The sequence below is a fragment of the Euprymna scolopes genome, unplaced genomic scaffold (assembly GCF_053919585.1).
Source record: "Euprymna scolopes isolate OS-2025 unplaced genomic scaffold, ASM5391958v1 sca1, whole genome shotgun sequence".
Lineage (NCBI taxonomy): Eukaryota > Metazoa > Mollusca > Cephalopoda > Sepiida > Sepiolidae > Euprymna > Euprymna scolopes.
The window spans coordinates 2073223-2083222 of NW_027633102.1; the positions used below are offsets into that span (position 1 = coordinate 2073223).

Here is a 10000-nt window from a genome sequence, read left to right on the forward strand (position 1 = left end):
TCCTCGGCCACCTAGCCGTCGTCGTCGATCGAGCGACCGGGTATATTCAAGACGCCTCTACCGACACCACCACACCAGCGGGCAGTTTAGCGAGCTTGCCAACTCCTCTGCCTCCTCAAGCGCTTCCAGACGCCTACCGACACCACATGCTGCTGGCTGGCTGTCTGTTGTTACAATGGAATTTAAAAAAAAAAACAAACAAAAAACCCCAACTCTATTAAGATTTTCGATAGTTGGAAAATAATAATAAATTAAGATTTTCGATAGATTGAAAATAATGATAAATTGATTTTAGCAGGGCTGCTGAGTTAGCTTATAGGAGCGAGCTAAAGTAAGAAAGAAACACGCCGAAACACACCGACCGGCACCCCCGACGACGACCACGGGTAAACGGCGGGACTTTGCCTCTTAAGCAAGTTTGACTGACGACTACCACGGCTATTCGGCTAGCTAGCTAGCTAGGTAGGTAGGTAGGTAGGTAGGTAGTCCTCCTCCTCGGCCACCTAGCCGTCGTCGTCGTCGATCGAGCGACCGGGTATATTCAAGACGCCTCTACCGACACCACCACACCAGCGGGCAGTTTAGCGAGCTTGCCAACTCCTCTGCCTCCTCAAGCGCTTCCAGACGCCTACCGACACCACATGCTGCTGGCTGGCTGTCTGTTGTTACAATGGAATTTAAAAAAAAAAACAAACAAAAAACCCCAACTCTATTAAGATTTTCGATAGTTGGAAAATAATAATAAATTAAGATTTTCGATAGATTGAAAATAATGATAAATTGATTTTAGCAGGGCTGCTGAGTTAGCTTATAGGAGCGAGCTAAAGTAAGAAAGAAACACGCCGAAACACACCGACCGGCACCCCCGACGACGACCACGGGTAAACGGCGGGACTAACTGTGACTCTCTTAAGGTGTGAGGAGGCTTTGCCTCTTAAGCAAGTTTGACTGACGCCTACCGACACCGGTCAGGTCGGCGAGGCTCCCGGCGGCCCCGAGCGGGACCACAGGTTGCGGAAGGCGTCCAAGTGAGCGGCGGCGACGCCAGGAGGCCCCCGGGGTCGACTCCGCGGCCCCCGGGTCGGTGTGCGGGCCTCCAGAGCTCGATAAAGTAGTGGTGTCGCTAGCGGTCGAGAAGGCACTTTTCGACGCCTACTGCCACCCCCACATGGCGGTAGGCGCAAAACTGGAAAATCGCCGACCAGAAATGTCGCTTCGTATAATCGACGTTTTTTTTGACCACCATTTTCAGGTGTCGGAGGTGGGTCTGGACGAATACCAACACCATTTCTGGGGTTTCACAACCGCCCGGCTTCTCCGACATATGTTGGAAAGGAGTAGCGATCGAGCGAAGGGGGCTGTCGGTAGGCGGCCGCGGGTTGCATGTGTGCCCGGGACAGCACCCCCATCCAACTAAGGGGTGTCCCCCGGGGGCCAGGGGGACCTCGTCCAGGTCGGCCGGGCGCTTCCAGACGCCTACCGACACCGGTCAGGTCGGCGAGGCTCCCGGCGGCCCCGAGCGGGACCACAGGTTGCGGAAGGCGTCCAAGTGAGCGGCCGGCGACGCCAGGAGGCCCCCGGGGTCGACTCCGCGGCCCCCGGGTCGGTGTGCGGGCCTCCAGAGCCTCGATAAAGTAGTGGTGTCGCTAGCGGTCGAGAAGGCACTTTTCGACGCCTACTGCCACCCCCACATGGCGGTAGGCGCAAAACTGGAAAAATCGCCGACCAGAAATGTCGCTTCGTATAATCGACGTTTTTTTTGACCACCATTTTCAGGTGTCGGAGGTGGGTCTGGACGAATACCAACACCATTTCTGGGGTTTCACAACCGCCCGGCTTCTCCGACATATGTTGGAAAGGAGTAGCGATCGAGCGAAGGGGGCTGTCGGTAGGCGGCCGCGGGTTGCATGTGTGCCCGGGACAGCACCCCCATCCAACTAAGGGGTGTCCCCCGGGGGCCAGGGGGACCTCGTCCAGGTCGGCCGGGCGCTTCCAGACGCCTACCGACACCGGTCAGGTCGGCGAGGCTCCCGGCGGCCCCGAGCGGGACCACAGGTTGCGGAAGGCGTCCAAGTGAGCGGCGGCGACGCCAGGAGGCCCCCGGGGTCGACTCCGCGGCCCCCGGGTCGGTGTGCGGGCCTCCAGAGCTCGATAAAGTAGTGGTGTCGCTAGCGGTCGAGAAGGCACTTTTCGACGCCTACTGCCACCCCCACATGGCGGTAGGTGTAAAATCGGAATAGACCGGACCAGGAATGTCGAGGGGGAAAAAAATGACAAAGTCCTGGTGTGCCTAGGCGTCGAGAAGGCACTTTGCGACGCCTACCGACATCCCCATGTGGCAGTAGGCGTAAAACTGGAAAATCGCCGACCAGAAATGTCGCTTCGTATAATCGACGTTTTTTTTGACCACCATTTTCAGGTGTCGGAGGTGGGTCTGGACGAATACCAACACCATTTCTGGGGTTTTCCAGTTTGAAAGTTTTATAAAACATGTTCGGTAGGAAGCACACTTTGGTGTGTCGGTTCGTCGGAGCAGCGACTCTTTGCCTCGTGGTGGTCCGGAACGTCTCTACGGGCTTGTCGCAAAGGCGTCAGAAAGTGGCATCTCCGCCGCCTAGGGCTGTCACCGTTATCGCTGTCGCCGCGCTCCAACTTGTTTTGATCCGCCGCCTTCGTTCCTGCCAACCGTGCGCCCGCTCATCGTCGTTAGGTTATAATACGTGGTACGTGTGTGTGCTTCTCCGTGGACCTAGGGCTGCTCGACGTGTCGAACGATATGTTGGAACAACTAACGGCTCCTTTTCCTGGTTCCATAGTCGTCGTGGTACCCGCGTCGTCAGCCATATCTATGTCCACCATGTTTAGCCGATACGTTTGCTGCAGCTTCTGCTTCCGCCTCAGCGTTCGCCGCTCTCAGCCGCCGCTGTTGTTGCTGCCGTTCTGCCATTCAACCACTACCTGCGAATCTTTCGATGATCGGCCGAACGACCCATCGCTGTGCGACCGATAAATCCTCCGGATTAGGGAGAAACGCCGCCGCTCTCTGCCGCCGTCGAACGGAAAAACGTACATTGTAACGAACGAACGAACGAACGAACGAATTAACGAACGAGCGAACAAACAAACAAAAATAGCCGCGGGGGATGCACTATGTAGATCCTGATCCCCTTGTAACCATACGTACGTTGTTCGATGCTCTCCCGTCCTGGAAGTCGCCGCAGCAAACAGGAGGATGAGCAGCAGCAGGCGCCGCCGCCGTAACCGCCGCCTGCCTGCCGCCTCCTACTCCTGTCAGCGTCCGATCTCACAGCCGTGTGAACGTTCGCTGACACCCGATTTCTTTCCGTCTGGCAAAACCTTGGACGTCCCGCTCGCGGTACACGTGCTGCAGCGACTTCTCGTCCGACAACGCATAAGCGTCGACGTCTGCCGCCGCATCTTCTGATACGTGGACGGTGATAGCGCTAGTCCCTTCTTGCGCCACCTCCACCTTTGTTAGCGCCAAAGAAGATCGATCGAGCAGTCGTGGTCGCAGTCGATTAACCCGTTTTCACCGTCCGCAGTTCCCAAGCCGCCGATCAAGTCGTTGCTCTTCTTGTTCGTTCTTCCCATACCGTCGATTTGCACGGCTGCCGGATGAGCCATCCTCTGTCCGGCGAAGCGCTCACGTCAGTGATCGATACTTGCACCGACAGTCCTCCCGCTCGCGACTCGGTGCTCGAATCGGACTCGTTCGTTTTTATCTCGATGCGATTGTGAAAAGGGGGACCGGTCGTCAATGTCGTGTGTGTCGACGATGTTGTTCGCCCGGTCCGCCGCGTTGTTGTCGTTTTTTTTTTTTTTTTTTTTTTCCCCTAACGTTCGCCGTCGCACGGACGAAAGGGTGAGAAAAAAAAAAAAGCTCGAAAAAGCCGCCCAAAAAAATCGGACCGAGGAGCCGCTTGCGAGAACGCGCCATGTGCACGTTGTCTCTCCTCGGTTTTCCGAGCACGAACACGACGCCGGTCGGTCGGTCGGTCGACGAAGGCGACGACGAAGGTGACGGGAAAATTTACGCCGCCGCTGCCCTGGTCCAGCTCCTCCCCGATGACGGCTGTGATGTTGACGTTGACGTTGGCGACGACGACGACGACGACGGAGACGACGACGACGACGAGACGGCATCGATGGCGACCACGATGACGACGACCTCGACGAGTTCAGTCTGCACCTTGACCTCCGATGTCCGTGTGCACTGCCGTCGTGCTGTTTGTCGTTTGTCGTATGTATCGCTGTCAAGGGTGCCGTTGTCGTTGTTGTTGTCGACGTTGTTGCTTGCTCTCTCGTCTCGGTCGGTTGGTACGTTGATGACGACGACGACGACGACGAAGACGACGACGACGACGACGAGACGGCATCGATGGCGACCACGATGACGACGACCTCGACGATTCCAGTCTGCACCTTGACCTCCGATGTCCGTGTGCACTGCCGTCGTGCTGTTTGTCGTTTGTCGTATGTATCGCTGTCAAGGGTGCCGTTGTCGATGTTGTTGTTGTCGACGCTGTCGTCTGTTCTCTCTTCTCGGCCGGCTGTGACGTGGACGTTGACGACGACGACGACGAGACGGAATCGATGGCGACCACGATGACGACGACCTCGGCGAGTTCAGTCTGCACCTTGACCCTCGATGTCCGTGTGCACTGCCGTCGTGCTGCTTGTCGTTTGTCGTATGTATCGCTGTCAAGGGTGCCGTTGTCGTTGTTGTTGTCGACGTTGGTCGCTTTCGTTCTTTGAGTCTCGGTCTCGGTCCAAGTCAGGGGAGAAACAAAAAAGAGGCCATCAGCGCGGGCAGCGCGCTTCTACTGACGGCGAACCCCCTCGAAAAATAAATAAACACGTGCCCGTCGTTGTAGTTGTCTGTCTTATGTCGGTCGGTCGGTCGGTCGGTCTGTCGTTCTGTCGAAACAAAGTCCCAAATTCCAACGATACCTGGTTGATCCTGCCAGTAGTCATATGCTTGTCTCAAAGCTTAAGCCATGCAAGTGTAAGTTCACGCCACGCATTAGAACGGGCGAAACCGCGAATGGCTCAGGAACCGGACCTAATCCTCGGGACCGTATTCCTCCTCGGAGGCGATGGATAACTGTGGCAATTCTAGAGCTAATACATGTGACACAGGCCGCGATCGGTCGGCGCGCCGTCGTCGCCACGCCTCGCGCGCTGGCACCCGCGTCGGCCGTTCCGGGTCGCGGCGCTACATATTAGACTGAGACCGATGCGCGTCATTCCGTCCTCCCGTCGTCGGCGTTCCCGCTCGCGGGTCCGTTCGGTGGCGGGGCTCATAGGGCGGCGCGCTCCGCTTTGGTGACTCTGGATAACTCACTGGTCGATCGCACGAGCTTTCACGCCCGGCGACGGGTCTCTCGAGGGTCCGCCCTATCAACTGTCGACGGTCGGTTAAGTGCCTACCGTGGTTACTACGGGTAACGGGGAATCGGGGTTCGATTCCGGAGAGGGAGCATGCGAAACGGCTACCACATCCAAGGAAGGCAGCAGGCGCGCAAATTACCCACTCCCGGCACGGGGAGGTAGTGACGAAAAATAACGACGCGGGACTCTGTCGAGGCCCCGCGATCGGAATGAGTACACTTCAAATCCGTTAACGAGGACCAACCGGAGGGCAAGTCTGGTGCCAGCAGCCGCGGTAATTCCAGCTCCGGTAGCGTATATTAAAGTTGTTGCGGTTAAAAAGCTCGTAGTCCGAACTCGGGTTCGTGGTCGCGCAAGCGGCCCCGGGGCGGCGGCGCCATCGTCCGTCGTTGACTTTGGTCGTCCGTTCGCATTCCCGGCCCTTTCCGCCGGTGTCAACCGCTAGCATACCCGCCACGCGGTCCTGCCGGCGAGGTGGACGAGGAGGTCGTGATCGGGATCCGGGAAAAAAAAAACAAGTGGTCGTCGGTTCGGTTCCGGGAGTAGTCTAACGGGGGGGTGCTACGTGTGTGTGTTTGGGTGCGTTCATTCGCATCCCCGCACTCTGACCCCCGCGCTTCTCTCCCTCTCCCTTTCCGCGCGTTCCTCTTTTTTTTTGAACCCCCCGGTCCGCTCCGAGTCCCTGCTTCGTGTCTTGTCTGCGCGCGTGTTGCGGTCGGCGGTTTCTCCTCCAAGGGTGCTCTTAACCGAGTGTCCGCGGCGGCCGGTACGTTCACTTTGAAAAAATTAGAGTGCTCAGAGCGGGCTGTTCAAGCTTGCATACGATAAGCATGGAATGATGGAAGAGGGCCTCGTCTACGTCTGTCGGTCTCCGTCTACGGCGAGGCAATGATCGAAGGGAGCGGTCGGGGCCACTCGTATTGCGACGTTAGAGGTGAAATTCTTGGATCGTCGCAAGACGAACTGCAGCGATGGCGTGTGGCAAGCACGTTTTCCTCGATCAAGAGCGAAAGTCGGAGGTTCGAAGACGATCAGATACCGTCGTAGTTCCGACCGTAAACGATGCCGACCGGCGATCCGCCGGCGTTCGCTTCCATGACCCGGCGGGTAGCCTGCGGGAAACCAGAGTTCGGTTCCGGGGGGAGTATGGTTGCAAAGCTGAAACTTAAAGGAATTGACGGAAGGGCACCACCAGGAGTGGAGCCTGCGGCTTAATTTGACTCAACACGGGAAAACTCACCCGGTCCGGACACCGGTAGGATTGACAGATCGATAGCTCTTTCTCGATTCGGTGGGTGGTGGTGCATGGCCGTTCTTAGTTGGTGGAGCGATCCGTCTGGTTGATTCCGATAACGAACGAGACTCCGGCCTGCTAACTAGTGCGCCGATGTCAGTGATTTTTACGGCGGGCTCGGCGTCCTCCGTGGCGCTCGGGTCCGGGTCGGTTTTCTCACGCACTTCTTAGAGGGACGGGTGGCAGAAAGCCACACGAGGCGGAGCGATAACAGGTCTGTGATGCCCTTAGATGTCCGGGGCCGCACGCGCGCTACACTGGAGGTATCAGCGGGGACTTCGCCCCGGCCCGAGAGGGTTGGGAAACCTCTGAACCACCTCCCGTGATAGGGATCGGGGCCTGTAACCAACCCCGTGAACGAGGAATTCCCGGTAGGCGCGGGTCAACAGCCCGCGTCGATCACGTCCCTGCCCTTTGTACACACCGCCCGTCGCTACTACCGATCGAACGGTCCGGTGAGGTCCTCGGATCTGGCCGACGACGCCGCCGGGCAGTGCGCGACGTGTCCGTCACGACACTCGTGCATCTACGCCTCGGCGTTCGATGCCTGGAGAAGACGACCGAACCCGATCGTTTAGAGGAAGTAAAAGTCGTAACAAGGTTTCCGTAGGTGAACCTGCGGAAGGATCATTACCGTTTTCCCGTTCGAGACTGGTTTGTTGTTTTCCGGCCTACCTCCTCTGTCTGTCGGCGTCAACGCCTCGAATGCGCGCAAACAAACCTATAAAAGGCGGAGCGAGAGATAGATTTGTGGTGACGCGGAGGTTTTTAAAGCCCCAGCTCTTCTTGCTTGCTTCCGCGTCTTACCACCTGTTTGTTTTTTCGCCCACCGCAAGTGATGGCCGCTTCTTCTTTGCCTTGTCGCCGCTTTATCGTTTTTTTTGTTTTTTTGCAGCCGCTGTGCCACCGCCGCTAGCTAAAAAAACAAACTACTCGCGACATTGCAATGCCGTCACGCCTCCTCGCACAGACCTCCTCGCACACTACTAAATCTATATAAACAAAAACTAATATAAAAAAACCCAAGTGCTGAACCCTGGACGGGGGATCACTCGGCTCGTCCGTCGATGAAGAGCGCGGCCAGCCGCGAGAACTGATGCGAATTGCAGGACTCAGTGAACATCGACACCTCGAACGCACATTGCGGCCCCGAGATCCCTTGTCTCGGGGCCACGTCCGGTCGAGAGGCGGAACGTTACATGTCTTTCTCCGTTAACGAAACGACATCTTGCCGTCCCCGTGCCCGCCCGGTCCTCGGCACGGTGGTAACCGGGACGTCGCAGGAGCGAGTGACGAGGGGGAAGAAAAATAAAAAAAGAATTGACTCCTTTCAATGTCTTTTTTTTTTTTAAAACCCTCTCCGGCCTCCTCCTTCGTCTCCCGCTGGCAGACCGCGGAGTCTTTTCCCTTTTCGACCGCGTGAAGAAACACTGTGGAGGAGGAGCAGGAGGAGTCTGTCCGAAAGCAGCCGAAGGGAGAACAAAACAAAAAAAAAGCACCGACCTAACCGACTGCCGACGTAAGCGCCGCCTGCTCGTCTCGCTCTCTGCCTCATGAAGGTGTCTCTCAGCGACGCCTCGAGCAGCGCGACGAGCACGGCCGTCGCACCGTAAAAAGGTGGCCGCGTCGTAGGCAACGCAACGTCGGATGGGGAGGACCCAGGCTTTTTTTTAATTGTTGGCTTCTTCATTTTCGGTCGGACGGGCGCTATATCGGCCAGCCGTCGTCACACGGAGGGTACCGATCGAGATTCCTCTCCTCCAAACACCACACTCTACTAAAAACCGCCGCCCTCGGCTCGGACGAGACGACCCGCTGAACTTAAGCATATCGCTAAGCGGAGGAAAAGAAACCAACCGGGATTCCCTTAGTAACGGCGAGTGAACCGGGAGAAGCCCAACGCCGAATCCCGTCGCAAGTAAAAGGCTTCGGGACGTGTGGCGCATGGGTCGAAGGCAGCCGTTCGTTTTCGTCTCGCATAGTTCGGAGTTCCCTCGATCGGGGCCGCCCGCGGCGGGTGCCAGGCCCATTCGGTGCGGACGGCGAGCGACGGCCTTCGATCCGAGAGTCGGGTTGCTTGGGAACGCAGCCCAAATCGGGTGGTAAGCTCCATCCAAGGCTAAATACCGGGACGAGTCCGATAGTCGACAAGTACCGTGAGGGAAAGTTGAAAAGAACTTTGGAGAGAGAGTTCAAGAGAACGTGAAACCGCCCAGGGGTAAACGGGTGGGACCGCTCACCGCGATCGCGGGGGGACTCAGTCCGGTGCTGCCTAGGCTCGAGCCCAAACTCGATGTGTGTTCTTGAAAGAGAGGCCGTCGCGGCACAGGTCGTCGTTCGTCGTGTCCGCGGGGGACTCGTTCCCCGCGGTTCCAGCTTTTGTGCCCGCGTCGCCGACGAAGGAGACGGGCCGCGTGGATAGCGGGAAGGGAAACGTGGTGACGACCGCGGCGTCGGTAGGTGGCTGCGTCGGTTGGCTGCGACGGAGGGGACTCGTCCTCTCGATCGCTGCTGCCGCCGGGCCCTAACCCGCCGCATCCGTCGCCGCCGCTTCTTCTTTCCTCCTGCTCCCTCCGCGCGCGACTCCGCTGCACCCGTCCCCTTCATCATCGCTCGGCGTAATCATGGCGCGGGCGCTTCGGCGCGACCTCCGCGCGGCCGGCACCGGACGCACTTCCCCTCCGGTCCGTCGTCGCGACCCGTTCCCGGCGTGCAGGTCGAACACGCGGGTTTTTTTCCGTAGGCGGCAGGCGTTTCATCACCCTGAAAACCCCCGTCTTCCCACCTTGTGAAGTCGGGGGCCACCGGCCGTCGGGCCCGCGAACGTAACTGCCCCTTTCTGCCGGGAACGGAGGAAATCTGACACGATCCGTTACACGTGGCGAGCCGGTCCGTTTTGATCCCGCCGGAAGTCGCGTGCGGGCGACGCACTCTGTGTGTCGCTCCTTAGGCGCCCCACCGTCTCGGGCGCGTGCGCGATGAGAGGCGGGATAGGACTGGCGCGGCCTCGCCGTCACGCACCTCGCCGACGTTTCGGGTTCTTGTCGGGGGCAACCCCGCCCGCGCCCGTTTCCGTTTCCGGAGAGGTCGCTCGGCGACGCTTTTTTACTCGAGCCGCCCGCCACCCCGGGTCAGCGACGTGCATCGGCAACCCACCCGACCCGTCTTGAAACACGGACCGAGGAGTCCTGGCCGTTCGCGAGTCGTAGGGGCCACCTCTGACTAACCCCGAAGGCGAAGCGAAAGCGAGAGAGCGTGTAGGAGGGCGTCGATCGGGAGAGGTGTCGTGGCAAA

General features: G+C 58.4%; 2 non-coding genes and 1 pseudogene across 2 annotated transcripts in view; all 3 read left to right on the forward strand.

Annotated features, from left to right (window-relative positions):
• The first annotated feature begins 4968 nt into the window (after nucleotides 1-4968).
• Nucleotides 4969-7339, forward strand: LOC145273471 (small subunit ribosomal RNA; annotated as a pseudogene).
• A 399-nt stretch (nucleotides 7340-7738) lies between these two features.
• LOC145273359 (5.8S ribosomal RNA) lies at nucleotides 7739-7896 on the forward strand. The gene has a single exon (XR_013866352.1). It is a non-coding gene; the product is annotated as a 5.8S ribosomal RNA (ribosomal RNA).
• A 598-nt stretch (nucleotides 7897-8494) lies between these two features.
• Nucleotides 8495-10000, forward strand: part of LOC145273162 (large subunit ribosomal RNA) — a 5721-nt gene continuing 4215 nt past the window's right edge. The window contains exon 1 of the ribosomal RNA XR_013866193.1: nucleotides 8495-10000. This exon is cut by the window's right edge and continues 4215 nt beyond it. This is a non-coding gene — a ribosomal RNA (large subunit ribosomal RNA).